The following is a 16,703-nucleotide window of genomic DNA, read 5'->3' as shown; positions in this document are numbered from 1 at the left end:
GACAATGGATTCACAGTCATCATCAAATTCTTATTTCCAGATGGATTCACACCTAGGTCCCCAGACCAGTATCTCAGCCTCTAGGGAAGTGATGGACAGAAGACTAAATAGAAAATATGTACTAGAAATCATACAACGTCTTGGTTTATGTTTCCATCATGAGATCCATCGCTGCTATGGACACCAGGTAAAGAGCTGAAGAGACTGCAATGCCCCCAGGCAGAGTCACAGCGGTCACCAGGTTTCATAGCCGACAGGGAAAATGCAATCAGGGATTATAGGACATGACTCATCCCAAACCTATGTTTGGATTTAAAACTTTCCTTTGATTTTTATCCACAAAATGAAAGATTACATTGTTTCCAATAAACAAATGTCTGTGGAGAGCAACAGAATCCGTCATTGTAAAGGTGTGCAGACTTATAGAACAAATAAAGGGCCATCGAGATCATCACAGAATTCCTAGTGTGGAAGATGGCCATTCAGTCAATATCAACCCTGCAAAGAGCATCCCACCCAGTCTCACACCCTACCCTATGCCTGCATTTTGCACACAAGATACTATGGGCAATTTAGCATAGTCAATCTACATAATTTGCACAGTTTTGGACTGTGGGAGGAAACCAGAGCATCTGGAGGAAACTCACGCAGACAGTGTCTGGGTAAGACACTCTTTGTCAGGTCAGTGCGGACATGATGGGCTAAATGGTCTGCTCCCACACTGGAGGGATTCTATGATCTCCAGCAACAAGCCCAAAACACATGGCTTTTGAATCTACTATAACAATGTGTGGAGCTGGATGAACACAACAGGTCAAGCAGCATCTCAGGAGCACAAAAGCTGACGTTTCAGGCCTTGAACCTTCTCTAGGCCCGAAAAGTCAGCTTTTGTGCTCCTGAGATGCTGCTTGGACTGCTGTGTTCATCCAGCTCCACACATTGTTATGTTGGATTCTCCAGCATCTGCAGTTCCCATTATCACTGATACTATTTTTGATTCTACTGTTAGCTATATTCAAACCAATCAACTTATTCAGAAATTTGCTGGTAGTTAACCAGTCCTGATGAACCAGGAAATCCCTTTTCACATATCGTGCAGGTGGATAGTCTTTAGTCAGTGCGAATGTGTCGACGTGTTGTGACAACGTGACTATTTCCAAGCTGTACCTTACACAACTGTTAGTGTGACATTTTATTCACAATACCAGCACCTTTAATTGAGCAGGGATCGGTAACATCTGTACAAACAGCCCAAAACCATGGTTCATTTGATAGTGAGAGTGACAGCAAAGTTCTTCAACTGTGGTTGTCTGTGAACTCACTGGTGTGTTAACAGTTTGGCTGACAATGAATCCCTTCCCACACTCAGAGCTCATGAAAGGTCTCTCCCCAGAGTGAACTCGCTGGTGTATCAGCGGGGAATTCGAATCAGCAAAGCCTTTCCCTCATGCAGAACAGGTCAATGGTCTCTCTCCAGTGTGACTCTGGTGGTCAGTTTCTAGCTGGGATGGATGAAGAAATTCCTTCCTGCAATCTGCACATTTCCACACTCTGTCTCCCAGTGTCACTGCACTGGTGTTCGGACATTTCAGATGAATCTTCACAGACTCTTCAACACACACACCATGTGCATTTCTCCCCAATGTGAGTGCTGCTTTTTCCTTCATTGTTCAAAATCCTGAGATAATTGGGTTGTGGGAAACAAAGTGACCGTCAGACCTGGATGTGGACCTGTTTAAATTCTCCAACTGCAGACTATACTTTCAAACAGAAAGTTAAGTGTAGCGAGTAAGAAACCAGAAGGACACAGATTGTGAAACTGAGAAATTCTCTGGGCATGTGTGGAGCGATACTTGGGGAAAATGCTGGATCACCATTTGAACAAATTCATTCACAAATATCCTCCAGGTAAGGGATCCAGTCAGTGTTTGCATAAAACTACCAAAAGAGAGAGGTGGGGGAGCCAGCGAGGAAGGACAGTCATTGTATAGATCTGTAACTCAACCTTTTGATCCCTCTGAAAGACTAAGAATAGTGCAGAAGTAAAATTGTGGAAATCTGAAATGAAAACAAAAAATGCTTCGTCAGCGTTGTACAGCACAAAACAATCCCTTTGGTCCCACTTGTCCACGCTGACTAGATATCCCAAATTAATCTAATCCCATTTGCAAGCATTTGACCTATATTCTGCTACACCCTTCCCATTCACATACAACATTTAAAAGGTATCTGGATGGGTAACTGTACCAGCTTCCACCAGTTCCTCTGGCAGCTCATTCTACACAGGCACCACCCACTTTCCCTTTTAAAAAAAAAACAAATTCACTGGAAAAGCTCAGCAGGCCTGTAGCATCTGTTAAGGAGGAAAAAAAAGTTAACATTTCAGGACCGGTGACCCTTCCTCAGAACCCGAAACTCTTCTCTCCTCCACAGATGCTGCCAAACCTGCTGAGCTTTTCCAGCAAATTTGTTTTTATTTAAAGATTTAAGGCATCTGCAGTTCTTTTGGTTCCCTTTTAAGACTTTCCCTCTCAGCTTAAGCCAATGTTATTAGTTCTAGTCTCCCCTAACCTGGGAAAACAATCTTGGCCATTCACCCTACGCCCACCATAATTTTAACAACCTCTATAAGGTCACCAGTCAGCCTTCAATGCTCCAGGGAAAATAGACCCAGCATATTCAACTTCTCCCTGCAGCTCAAAACTTCCACCTCTTGCAACATCCTTGTAAATCTTTTCTGCACCCTGCCAAGTTCAACAGCATCATTCCTATAGCAGGGAGACCAGAACTGAACACAGTATTCCAAAAGCAGCATAATCAATGCCTTGTTCAGCCTATAACATGACCTCCCAACTCCTACACTCAATGCACTGACCAATAAATGCAAGCACAGCAAATATCATCTTCACTACCTTCTGTACCTGCAATCCACCTTCAAGGAACTGTGCACATGCACCCCAAGGAGTCCCTATTGCATAACAGTCCCCAGGGCCTCATCATTAACTGTTTAAGTCCTGCGCTGATTTGCATTACCATAATGCAATCGCTCACATTTAGCTGAACTAAACTTATTTCTATCACTCCTTGGCCCATCAACCCATGTGATTACGTTCCCATTGTGCTTGGGAAGTAAACGCCTTTGCTGTCTTCTACAACAACAATTTTAGTGTCATCTGCAAACTTACTAACCATTCCTCCAATATTCATTCCACATGATTTGCATCAATGATTAAAAAAGCAGTGGACCCAGCACCGATCCTTGCAGCACACTGCTGTTCATAGTCATCTAGACTGAATCCGCTCCCCCCCGGCTGACCATAATCTTGTCTCCTAATCTTGGTTCCATTTGATCTAATCTTGCTAACCAATCTGTCATGTGGAGCTTTGGTGAATGCCTTGCTGAAGTCCATAATAGACAATGTCCACTGCTTTGCCTTCTTCAATCTTCTTTGTCACTTCTTCAAAAAACTCAATCAATTAAGTGAGACAAGATTTCCTACTCACAAAGCCATGTTGACTATCCCTAATCAGTCTTTGCTTCTCTAAACACATGCAAATCCTGTCCCTCAGAATCCCCACCAGCAACTTACCCACCAATGACATCAGGCTCAACGGTCGATGGTCCCGTGGCTTTTCCTTAAAGAATGGCACCACATTAGCCACCCGGCCTTCTGGCACTTCACTAGTGTCAGTGATACAAATACCTCAGCAAGGGGCCAGCAATTACTTCCCCAGCTTCTCCCAGAGTTTGTGGGTAACACCTGATCAGGTGCCAGGAACCTATCCACCTTTATGCATTTTAAGACATCCAGCACCTAGATCTCTGTAATATAGACACTTTTCACGACTCATTATTTATGTCTCCATGTTCTCTAGCTTCCATATCCTTCTCTGCAGTAAATACTAATGTGAAATACTCATTCACTATCTCAGCCTGCAGTTCCACACAGACAGCCTTGTTGATCTTTAAAGGGGCCCTATTTTCTCCCTAGTTGCTTTTTTGTCCCAAATGAAGTTTCAGAATCTCTTGGGATTCCCCTTAACTTGATTTGCCAAAGATAGCTCATGTCTCCTTTTTGCCGTCCTGATTTCTCGAGTATACTCCTACTGCCCTTGTACTTCGAGGGATTGACCCAATTCCTGCTGTCAATACCCGACATGTGCTGCCGCCTTTTTCTTGACCACAGCCTCAATTTCTCCAGTCAGCCAGTATCCCCTACATTTACCAGCCTTGCCCTTCACATGAACAGCAACATATTGTGTCTGGGCTCTCCTTATTTTAGTTTTGAAGACCTCCCACTTTCCAAGCATTCCTTGACCTGCATATTACCTCTCTCAATCATCTTTTGCAAGTTCTTGCCCAACAATGTCAAAGTTGGCCTTACTCCAATTTAGAATTTTGAAATGTATATTAAATAAATAAGTTTTATTTTAAACTGATCACATCTGCCTGCATCTGGCATATACTCCTCTAAACCTCTCTTGTCTATGTCCTAATTCAAATATCTTTTAAACAACGTGACTGTACCTGTATCTGCCACTTCCTCTGAAAGTTTGTTCCACACATGGACATCTCCGTAAAAATAAAAGTTTCCCTCATGTCTTTTTAAATATGTCTTTCTCCTCTCACCTTACACACATGTCCGCTTGTCTTGAAATCAGCCAACCTCGGGAATAAACCCTTGCTATTTGCATAATCTGTGCCCTCATGATTTTATGAACCTCTAAGGCCACTCGTTAACCCATTATGCTGCAGTGAGAAAAGTGCCAGCTTTGGCCGTCTATTTGATAATCAAGCCCTCCATTCCTGGCAACATCCCAGCAAGTCTATTCTGAACTGTCTCCAGTTTAATAATAATGTCCTTCCTGTAACAGGGCGACCAGAGCTGCACACAATACCTCAAATGAAGCCAAAACAATGTCCTGTACAACCTCAACATAACATCCCAACTCTGAGACTCTAAGGTCTGAGCAATGAAAGCAAGTGAGCTAAACAACTTATTAATCACTCTGTCTACTTGTCTACATAAGCTTCAAAGAATTATGCACTTGAATCTCAGCATTTCTCTGTTCCACAACACTACCCTGGGTGCAACCATCAATTGTGCAAGTCCTACCCTGATCATTTTACCGAAATACAATGTCTCACATTTATTCAAATTGAACTTCATCCTCCACTCCTCAACCCATTGACATAATTGATCAAGATCTTGCTGTCATCTTCGATAACCTTCACTGACCACTATACCAACATTTCATACCACTAATTCTAGTATCATCTGCAAACTTACTAATCTTGTCCCTTAAATTCTCATCCAAATCATTAATATAAATGAGAAACAAAAGTGGACCCTGTGCCAAATGCTGTGGAACATGCTGGTCACAGAACTCCACTGAAAAATCCTCCATCACCACGGTCTCTCCTCCAACTGAGCCAATTCCACTTCCAATTAGCAAGCTCTTCCTGAATCACATGTGATCTAACTTTACGCATCAGTCTACCATGTGGAATCATGTCAAAGGCTTCACTCTCACTCTGGGAGGTGCTGCAAAACTGAAACAATTCCCCCACCATTTGCCCATCATTCCTTGAAAAGTTAAATCCCAATTCTCTTGAGAATAACTGCTAAATCTGCATCCAGCTGCCATTCAGACTGTTCCAGATCCTGGGAACTTGTGGAGTCAAACACTCTTCACATTTTCACTCTGCATTTTTTGCCAATTATCTGAATGTTGTACTCCACAGTTACCAAACATTGCTACAATGGAGAATTACCTGAGCTTCTGTTCACTCTCTCCAAACCAGAGACACATCAATTTCAATTTACTTATGGGACGTGGCCTTTGCTGCACAGGCTAATATTGATTTCCACTTTTATTCGATTTGGAGAAAGTGGTACTTTCTATTACTGCTGCACTCCATCTGCTGGAAGTACACCACTGTGCTGTTATGATGATAATCCACCCTGGAGCCTCACTACCCTCCCTACTGCAGGAATCATACCTCAGACCTCACTACCCTCCAGATCATGCCCTCAAGCCTCGCTACCTGCATTGTTGCAGGCATCATTCTCGAGCCTCAACACCCTTCACATCTGTGGAATCCCTCTCCAGCCTCAACTCACACCATCTATCTAGATTCCTCCAGTCTCACAGACCACCTTATCTGTCATCTCCTCCAGCCCACAAACTTCTTTAGCTCTATAATTGTCTTTACTGTCACAAACCTCCCTTTGTCTGGTCTCCTCCAGCCTCACAATCTTCCCCATTTCTGTAATCTCCTCCAAGCTCACTTTTCTCTATTTTTGTAGTCTTCTCCAGTCTCAGAACCCTTCTTGTCTCACATATCATCCAGCCTCACAGATCAATGATACAAGAACGATATTTCTTTCCTCTAATACAATCCTTATTTTTATTCATCCACATGATGGCGGTACTTTCAATTTCCTGGGCTTCAGGCCCCAGAATTGAAGTCAACCGCTTTACCTCTATACCTCACTTTTCTCCCGAAAACACTGACCAATCATGAGTCATTTATTCTAATAACTCATTTTCTGAAATAACTTGAAATATTGCTGGGCATCTTCCTATGTGAAGAGTCTCGGAGGTCTACAGTACAGAAAAAGGCTTTGTGGCCCATCCAGCCTGGGCTGGTTAAAAACCACACCCTAACTACTCTAATCTAATTTTCCAGCACTTGGCCTATAGACCTGTCTGCGTTGGCATCACAAGTGGGCATCTAAATATGCCTTAAACGCTATGAGGATCTCGGTGCCTACCACCCTCACAAACAGTGAGGTTCAGTGCCATTGTCACAGCATGATGACATCACAGACAGGAACAGAGACGAGCTGAGTCTGTGCAAACCAAAGATCCCACACACACCGTGAAGGACGGGAGGGTCCCTGACAGGGGGCAGAGGAGATTTAACAGAATGGTTTGTAGGAAGAGGGTTTTTAGTTGCATGGATAGGGTTTTTTTTAAAAAGTTATAATTTCATGTGACTTAGGTATTGCTGGTACATATTGAGAATATCCATCGACAATAGATGGACTCTCCTTCACAACCTCTCCTCTTGCCTGGGGTGTGGTAATCTTCAGGTTAAACCAGCCCTATGGTCAGGTAGGATAATGGTGACTTTACCTTAGGCACAGTGATGCCACTTTGCCTCAGTGGTGTAGAGGGGAATGTTGAATGTGGTGGATGGGACACCACTCCGACACTGCTTCATCTGGAGAATGTTAACTTCCTTTAATATTGTTGGGGCTGTACTCATGCAGGTAAGTGGAAGTGAAAAGTGGATGAGTGCCTTACACACAAGAAGCAAACTGTCATTCGGTAATCAGGTGCTTGGGGAAACTGAGATTGATCTCCTTGTAACAAAGGATTTTGAGGGGACCTTTGATAGGAGGTGTTTACAAAAGATAAACATTAGAATGGTAAAACGTACACTCAACTGGCCATAAAAAAGGACTACAGGACATATGTTGAAAGTTGTAGGAAAGATCTATTGAGAGAATGGAGTAATAAGAGAGAAATTTTACATGGCAAATGGGAATGAGCAGGAACACAATACTCACACACAATGCGAATATCCAGGTCCTGATTGAATTGAGTAATTCAGTCAGAGTTTGGTGTTACAATTATTGAGCTTCCTACCTGAAAGTCCACTTGTAATATCCTGTAACACAAATTCATAAAATCCATCACTGTCAGAGTAGAAATCCACAACATCCCCTCCTCCTGGCCGAGGATAACTGTGTATTGTTCCTGCTGCACATTATTCCTTGTGGGAGTCAGCAGCTGATTTGAGGGATTTCTATTTGGGTTTCTAGGAATTTCCACATTGGGGCTTCATGTCACTGAACAGAACAACAGGTGTTTGACACAAGGCAAAGAATGGCCAAGATTTAGTGAGATGCAGGCAGCAGGATTTGCTTCCTTTTCTTTCCTTCTGTGCTGCTGCACTGCCACAATGAGACATCAGCTTTTCCGGCCCAATGCAACTTGATGAACAAGTTGTCTCGATTCTGAGAAATGGGCAGTAAGCTTCTCCCAGTCATTTGAAAAAACGCCCCTTAAAAAGGCAGCAATTACATATGTGTCATGTTGCCCAGTGCTCCCAACAAAAAGATGAGAAGAATGAGGAAGGATCTCATAAAAAGGGATAACAGTCAAGTTCCATGAGGGTTCGAGCTTATGGGGAGACATTGATGAATGGGCGACAAGTCGGCAAATGGAGTATAATTTGGGAAAACGAGAAGTTGCTATTTTTTGAGGAGATGACCAAAGAACAGTGTTATTTAAAAATGTAAAAACTGTGGAAAACTGCAACACAAAAGGGATTCAGGAATAATTGTGCAGGAAGCATGAAGCGAGCACACAGTTGCAACGGGTAATCGGGAAGGGTCATGGGATGTTATCCTTATGTCAAGGTGTTTGCAGTAGAAGAGTTTGGAGTACATGTCTTAGGACAAATGTACAACTTGCTGGCAAGACCACATCTGGAAGAATGTGAGCAGCTTTTTTGATCCACTTATTCGAGCAAGTATATCACTTCACTGGAGGCATTTCAAAGAAGATGAACTAAGATGATCATTGGTTTGGAGGGATTATGTTTTAAGCTAAGACTAAACAGGTCTGGAATATACTAACTAGATTTTTTTGAAGAATGAGAGATGTTCTAATTAAAAATAGAGGATTCTCAAGGGAGTTGACAGGATAAATGTTGAGGGAATATTTCTCATCGTGGGAGCAGATTCTTGATAAGGCAGAGAAGAGAGGGTTCTCTTTTGGAATTGTCAAGCTTAAGGCAACACAGACATGGGTAAGGGGTTCCAGTCACAAATGAGCTGGAGTGAGGTGGAGAGAAAGAGCATTTTAGAGATTGAAATTTCTGGCATTTGTGATTGAAATGTACGGTAAGATGTTCATCTTGAGACCAGATATGAGAGCATTATTGAGAAGGGTGCAGTTCAGCCTCAGACAGTTCCCAATGAGAGGGATGGATTCAGTACAATATTGAGGAAAAATAATTCGTAATAATAACTGAAGGCAATGTGTTTTACTATCACAAAGTGTTATTGGAGGAAATTTCAGCTAATCAAGTATTGGAAGCATGATAAGCAGTTTTATAATTGAGTAACAGTGGAGCAAAGTGATGGAGACGAGTTAGATCTGAACATTGTAGAATACATGTGAAAGTTAACACAGTGCTTGTGGAAGATCTCACCTCCTGGAAGTATGTTGGTGAGAAACAGCATGGGCCAAGGATAGATCCTTGAGGGACATTTATTACATGGATTTCAGACAGGAAAGAGAGATGGAGTGGGATTTTCCAACGATGGTGAGGTCGAACATTGGTTTTAAACAGAATGGGTGAGAAGGACATAACCAGAAAAGAGAAACAGACAGAACAAGTAACAATATCTGTGAATTGGCATGGGGGAAGAGGCAGGGAGGAGGAGGAGGAGGAAGAGGAGAAATAAGAGTTGGAATATTTGTAGTTTGGTGAGAATAGGGCAAAGGGTTAAGATGAGCTCTGATAAGGCTTGACATGAAACTGGACAAAGATGCAAGTTTAAGCCTAAAGCGAGGAGCAACATGCCAGGCAATTTGGTTTGGTGGGCTTGTGGAAGAGAGGGAAGCAGCAGAGGCAGCTGATTGGATTGTCTCAATCTTAGTGAAATAGAAACTGCATGTGTCTCCTTCACTTGCTGTTGGAGGGGAGGATGGAGGAGACAGGATGATGGACAGTGTTTTGCAAAGAAACAATGCCTGTGTTAGTGATATTTAAAAATGAGTGAACAAACCTGATGACTAACTTTTATCCAGAATGTTAAAACGTACAACAGAAGTCCAGGTTCAAATCCTATCTCAGCAGATGGTGGAATTTGAATTCAATTAAAAAAACTGGAAGAATCAACTGGTTGCCATGGCAACGATTGCTGATGACAGAGAGAAAAAAAAAATCTAATGTCCTTCGGGGAAAGAAATTTGCCAACCTCAGCAAGCCACTCAGTTGCAAATCACTGCAAAGTTTCAACAAAGGAATGAAGCTGGGTGGCCCATTTGGCATCCACCAGGGAACTAGGAAAGACAACTGCAGAATCAGCCCTATCGGCCCCCCAAACTCCTGCTTAATAATATCTGGGGGCTAGTGGCAAAATTTGGAGAGCCGCTTCAAAGACGAGTCAAGGAACAGTGTCAGACTCATGGAAACATACCTGGCAAACAATGACACACACCACTATCATTGTCCTTAGTGAAGCCCTGTCCCAGCAGACGTGACAGCACAGTGCTATTTTGACCTGGGAGTACTCAACATTGACTCTGACGCCTGGAAGCCTCATGGCTCCTGCTGATTACCATGTACCATCCTCCCTTGGTTGATAAATCAGCAGTAGTATTATCGCTAGATTATTAATCCAGAGACCCAGATAACATTCTGGGGACCTGGGTTCGCATCCTGCCATGGCAGATGGTGAAACATGAATTAAATAATGATCTGGAACTAAGATTCTAATGATGACCATGAAACCATTGCCAATTATCAGGAAAGACCCATCTGGTTCACTTATGTCCTTTCCGGAAATGTGCCATCCTTACCTGGTCTGGATGACATGTGACTCCCAACCCATAGTGATGTGCTTCACTCTTAACTGCCTTCCAGGTAATAAACGCTGGTCCAGCCAGCAATTTCCACATCCCAAGAGCGAATTTTAAGAAACAAAAAACTCCATCATGTTGAACAGCACTTGGAGGAAGCACTGCGAGTGTGAATAGCACTAAATGTACTCAATGTCCACATCAGGAGTAGTTTGCAGGAGGATTACCAATCAGGCTGGTCGGGTCCTGAAGGACAAAGCTGCTTGGCTGGGACTGCAGCAGGTGCTGACGCACCAAACGGGGAAAATATTGCTGATCTCATCATCACCAATTTCCCAGCTGCAGAGGCATCTGTCCATGACAGGATTGTTAACAGCAACCACCGCACAGTCCTGTGGAGACAAAGCCTCATCTTAAACTTGATAATACCCCCCATTGCGTTGGGTGGCACTAACTTCGGCTAAAAGGGACAGACTTGGAACAGACACAGGAGCTCAAAACCAGATATCTATGAGGCTTTGAGAAAGAATGCAACAGTAGCAGACGTTCTCCAGCACAATCTGTAACCTTATGGCCTAGCATATCCTACAGACACCCATTGCCATTGATCCAGGGGACCAACACTGGTTGAATGGAGAGTATTGGAGGGCATGCCAAGGGCAGCACCAGGCATACCTAAAAATAAGGTGCAACCTGGTAAAACCACCAAACAGGACTATCTGCATGCCAAATAGCATAAGCAGCAAGAGTTAGAGCTAAGCCACCCCATAACCAATAGATCAGATGCAAGCTCTGCAGTTCTACCACACCCAGTCGTGAATGGTGATGCACAATTAAACAACTCACTGGAGGAAGAATGCCAAAAATCCCCATCTTTACCCGACACAGGAGCCCAACCTATCCTTGCGAAAGACAAGTCTGCAGCAATCTTCAGCCAGAAGTGCCAACTGGATGATCCATCTCAGCCTTCTCCAGAGGTCCCCAACATCAGAGATGTGAGTTTTCATCCAATTTGATTCATTTCTTTAATATTATGTGAAATGAATGAACAGTGCAAAGGTTATGGGCCCTGGCAACACTCTGACAATAGCAGCGATGACTCGTGCTCTAGAGCTTGCTAGCATCCAAGCCAAAATATTTCAGTCCTGCTACGGCGCTGGCATCTCCTAACAATTTGGGAAACTGCCCAGGTCTGTTCAGCACAAAAACACTGAAAATCGAACCCGACCAATTTCCCCTCAAGCAATCTACTCTCTATCAGTAAAGTGATGGAAGGTGTTGTCAACAGCACTATTAAGCAGCACTTACTCAGCAGTAACCTGCTCAGTGACACCCAGCATGGGCCATGGTGGGCACTCGGTTCCTGATCTTATTACAGACTTGATCCACAAATTCACAAGCAGCTGAATTCCTGAGGTGAGGTGAGGGTAAACAGCAGAGCTCTGCACAAAAACCACTTACTTCCACTTCAGTGACAATGACTGACAGTGACACCTTAGTTTCAGCTCATCTGCTGAACCTCTCATCTATTCCTGTGTTATCTCTAGGCTTAACTATCCAAACTCACTGCCAGTTGGCCTCCCACATTCAACATCCCTGTAACCTCAAGAATACCTAAAATTCTGCTGCACACAAGTTCATTTGTACCAAGACCTGTTCACCATCACTGCTGTGCTCCCTGACCCACAAAGGCTCCTATTTATAAGCAACAATTTAAAATTCTCACCCGTGATTTAATTCCTGGCTGTGATGAGCCCTATCTCCCTGCACCAAACAACCTTCAAGACTTCGATAACTCATTTAGTTCCAGACTCCAACAGTGTGTTTAATCATCCCTTCACTATTGGAGGCTGTTTCTACAGTTGCCAGAAAACGTGATCTGGAATTCCCCTGATAAACCTCTTAGGTTTGCTTTCCTTGAGAGAGTCAGGAAAACCTGTAGATATGGTAACTTTTTGGTCACCTGCCCTAATATGGCCTTACGTCAAAAGTTTGTTGATAATATTTTTGTGAAATTATAAAACATGATAAAAATACAAATAGTTTGTTGATTTGGACATACACCATTAGCTCTTCAGTATCGCTAGATGAATGATCTGTAACTTCTCAAATGGAGCATTGTGAGAGCACCTTTATCATACAAACTGCAGTAGCACACGAAAGTTAAACATCACCTTCTCCACAGGTAAGAGGGCTTTGGCAACGATCGCTGGTATCTGTGGAAGGAGAAACACACAGTAAATGTTGCAGAAGTGCAAAATGAATGACACAGATAAAAACGCTGTAGAATTTGGTGGTCTGAAATGGAAGAAAAATACACTCTCTTTCTGGGAAAATATTTCCTGACTGTGAAAGATACCATTCAAAAATTAATCTGGTAAGAGAGCAGCACATGGTCAGGGGGTGGGCAGCAGTGGAAAATTTATTTACAAAAAAGGTACAAGGAAATTACAGTAAAATACTACAGAGATCAAATCTATCCATCATTAGAGACTGAAGAGATTAGACACCGACAAAGGTGATCAGGGAGCACAGAAGTGAGCAAGAGCAGTGTGAGCTGCTATGATCCAACAGTCTGGGAAAAAAAATCCATAAGAAACAAACATTTCTCTTGGATAAGAGATAATAGGAACTGCAGATGCTGGAGAGTCCAAGATAACAAGGTGTGGAGCTGGATGAACACAGCAGGCCAAGGAGCATCTTCGGAGCAGGAAAGCTGACGTTTTGGGCCTGGACACTTCTTCAGAAATGGGGGAGGGGAAGAGGATTCTGAACGAAATAGGGAGAGTGGGGAGACAGATCAAAGATGGAGAGAAAAGATATTTGGAGAGGAGACAGACAAGTTAAAGAGGCCGGCATGGAGCAGGTAAAGATGAGTATAGATGGGGAGGTAGGGAGGTGATAGGTCAGTCCAGGGAGGACAGACAGGTAAAGGGGGTGGGATGAAGTTAGTAAGCAGGAAATAGGGGTGCAGCTTGAGGTGGGAGGAGGCGATGGGAGAGAGGAAGAACAGGTTAGGGAGGCAGGGACAAGCTGGGCTAGTTTTGGGATGCAGTTGGGGGAGGGGAGATTTTGAGGCTTCTGAAATCCACATGGACACCATTGGGCTGCAGGGTTCCCAGGCAGAATATGTGTTGCTGTTCCTGCAACCCTTGGGTGGCATCATTGTGGCACTGCAGGTGGCCCAGGATGGACATGTCATCTGAGGAATGGGATGGGGAGTTGAAATGGTTCGCGACTGGGAGGTGCAGTTGTTTCTTGCGAACTGAGCGTAGGTGTTCTGCAAAGCAGTCCCCAAGCCTCCGCTTGGTTTCCGCAATGTAGAGGAGGCCACAACGGGTAGAGGGGATGCAGTATACCACATCGAGCAGATGTTCACCTGCACATCTGCCAGATGTAGAAAGTCTTCTTGGGGCCTGGGATGGGGGGAAAGAAGAGGGAGGAGGTGTGGAGGCAAGTGTAGCACTTCCTTTGGTTGCAGGGGAAGGTTCTGGGAGTAGTGGGGTTGGAGGGCAGTGTGGAGCGGACAATGGAGTCACGGAGAGACTGGTCTCTCCGGAAGGCAAGCAAGGGTGGGGAGGGAAAAATGTCTTTGATGGTGAGGTCGGATTGCTGATGGCGGAAGTGTCAGAGGATGACGTGTTCGATCCGGAGATTGGTGGAGTGGTATGTGAGGATGAGGGGGATTCTTTTTCAGTTGTTATTGCAGGGACAGGGTGCGAGGGAGGAGTTGTAGAAAAATGCAGGAGACACGGTCAAGGGTGTTCTTGACCACTCCGGTGGGGAGGTGGGGAGTGGAGTTGCGGTCCTTGAAAAACAAGGACATCATAGATGTACGGGAGTGGAATCCTGGGAGCAGATGCGGCAGAGGTGAAGCAATTGGGAATAGGAGATGGCATTTTTGCAGGACGGTGGGTGGGTGTGAGATGTTAATGTGATAACATCCCATTAATTTAAAGAAGTATAGAAATCAAAGTCTTTCATTTGCATTTGATTCCTATACAGAGACTTTGACTTATAGAAGTAAAGTCTTTTATCTACTCACATCGGTATGCAGACACTGCCCTGAAGCTTCCTGCCCAGCTAGGAATTCAGTGTAAAGCTTTTGTAACTCCTTATCTTCTCACACATCGGCATGCAGACACTGTCTTAAGTTTCCTGACTGAACTGAAATTAGAATCAATCTGTATCAAATAGGGTTAGGTGGGGAAATTTTGTAAAGGTGTGAAACCTCTAAAGCATGTAACTTCTGTCGCTGACTAAGGGGCCAGGGCACTGACTTTGTCCTAGCCAGACACACTGGCAACTTGAAATCACAATCTGTCCCGGACAACAACTCAAAATCACCTCCTGCCATGAGCTGCTACTTCACAAGCAATCGATACTATATCCTGGTCTTTTATGTTGTCGATGTAATAATTGCTTGGTATCCTGTTTTTGTCTGTTGTAGTAATTGTTTTATGTATCATGTCATTGGAGGTTGTGAAATCGTTTTCTGTATCATGTCTTTTGTAAAGTATAAAAAGCAGGGACTGACCAGGGAGAACTCCTTGTGAGACTTTGCACTGTGTGCCGGGTTGAGTACAGTGATTCTTCACAGCTTGTACTTGCTTGGTAAGAAAATGATTGGTGTTTTTCTAAACAGGTCAGTGTCTTGTTATTGCAGCACGTCCGTGAGGGTCTCCGAAAACAAACTTGACAGGTGGGAGGAGGTGTATTCTAGGTAGCTGTGGGAGTCAGTGGGCTTGAAATATATATCGGTTTTGAGATTGTTCCCCAAGATGGAAATAGAGGACCAGGAAGGTGAGAGAGGTGGTTAGAGATGGTCCAGGTGAACTTAAGGTTGGGGTGGAAGGTGTTGGTGAAGTGGGCGAACTGTTCGAGCTCCTCATAGGAGCACGAGGCAGCGCCGATACAGTCATCCATGTACTGGAGGAAGAGGTACGGAAGAGGGATTGTTCCAACAAAGAGGCAGGCAAAGCTTGGGCCCATGCAGGTACCCATGGCCACCCCCTTTGTCTGTAGGCAGTGGGACGAGTTCACCGAAGCACATAATGGGGTCAGTGGAGGGGAACTGGTCAGACCTGCAGGACAGGAAATAGCGTAGGGCTTTGAGGCCATCTGTATGGGGTATGCAGGTGCTAATGTGGTATACTGCACCGCTGCACCCGTTCTGGCCTCCTCTACATCAGGGAAACCAAGCAGAGGCTTGGGGACCACTTTACAGAACACCTACACTCAGTTCGCAATAAACAATTGCTCATCCCCACCTCCCTAACCTGCTCTTCCTCTCACCTATCCCCTCCTCCCATCTCAAGCCACACCCCCATTTCCTACTTGCTAACCTCATCCCACCCCTTTGACTTGTTGGTCCTCCATAGACTGACCCATCCCCTCCCCACCTACACTCACCTTTACCTGCTCCATCCCCACCTCTTTAACTTGTCTGTCTCCCACTCTCTCCCTGTTTGTTTCAGCATCCCCTTCCCCTCCCCCATTTCTGAAGGGTGTGGGCCCGAATACGTCAGTTTTCCTGTTTCTCTGATGCTGGCTGTCCTGTTGTGTTCCTCCAGCTTCACCCCCGGCCCTTTTAAAGTTTCAAAGCTGTCGCGCATGCGCCCCGCGGATCACTGCCCCCAATAAAGATGGTGACGGTCACACGGGCCTATCGCCATCTGAGGCGTTGATTTGTTTTCTGCAAACGTGAGTCTGGGAGTTTCAAATGGGTGTGTTTTCCGACGTGCACTAACTGTTTGTAAAACTTCCAAACCCATACGAATATCACTTCCCTCCAGCTTTCTACCGTTTTGCTTTCTTTACTGTGGCCTGCTCTTACCTCAATTGCACAAATTTTGGTCTCAGCGAAGGATCTAGGCCCGAAACGTCAGCTTTCCTGCTCCTCTGATGCTGCTTGACCTGCTGTGTACATCCAGCTGCACACCGTGTTATCTCGGATTCTCCAGCATCTGCAGTTCCGGTTATCTCAGCGACTCTGCACCGCACTCGTGGATGATCACGTGGTTTTCACTGATCCCGCCCTCCCTTCATTCCGATTGGGCGACATCCGTCCGTTCATGCACGGCACACCTGTGCTC

General features: G+C 44.5%; 1 long non-coding RNA gene across 3 annotated transcripts; it reads right to left on the bottom strand.

Annotated features, from left to right (window-relative positions):
* Positions 1 to 1,179: 1,179 nt before the first annotated feature.
* Positions 1,180 to 16,681, bottom strand: LOC132209873 (uncharacterized). 3 transcript variants are annotated; one of them, XR_009446009.1, is made up of 4 exons: positions 16,445 to 16,681; positions 12,671 to 12,824; positions 7,581 to 7,681; positions 1,180 to 2,058 (listed from the first exon to the last, which is right to left on the bottom strand). It is a non-coding gene; the product is annotated as an uncharacterized LOC132209873 (long non-coding RNA). The 3 variants fall into 3 exon arrangements; XR_009446011.1 differs by having other exon boundaries at positions 12,783 to 12,824; positions 16,445 to 16,676; XR_009446010.1 differs by lacking the exon at positions 7,581 to 7,681 and having other exon boundaries at positions 16,445 to 16,674.
* Positions 16,682 to 16,703: the final 22 nt, after the last annotated feature.

The sequence above is a fragment of the Stegostoma tigrinum genome, chromosome 8 (assembly GCF_030684315.1).
Source record: "Stegostoma tigrinum isolate sSteTig4 chromosome 8, sSteTig4.hap1, whole genome shotgun sequence".
NCBI lineage: Eukaryota > Metazoa > Chordata > Chondrichthyes > Orectolobiformes > Stegostomatidae > Stegostoma > Stegostoma tigrinum.
This window is presented reverse-complemented; position numbering and strand designations above follow the sequence as displayed.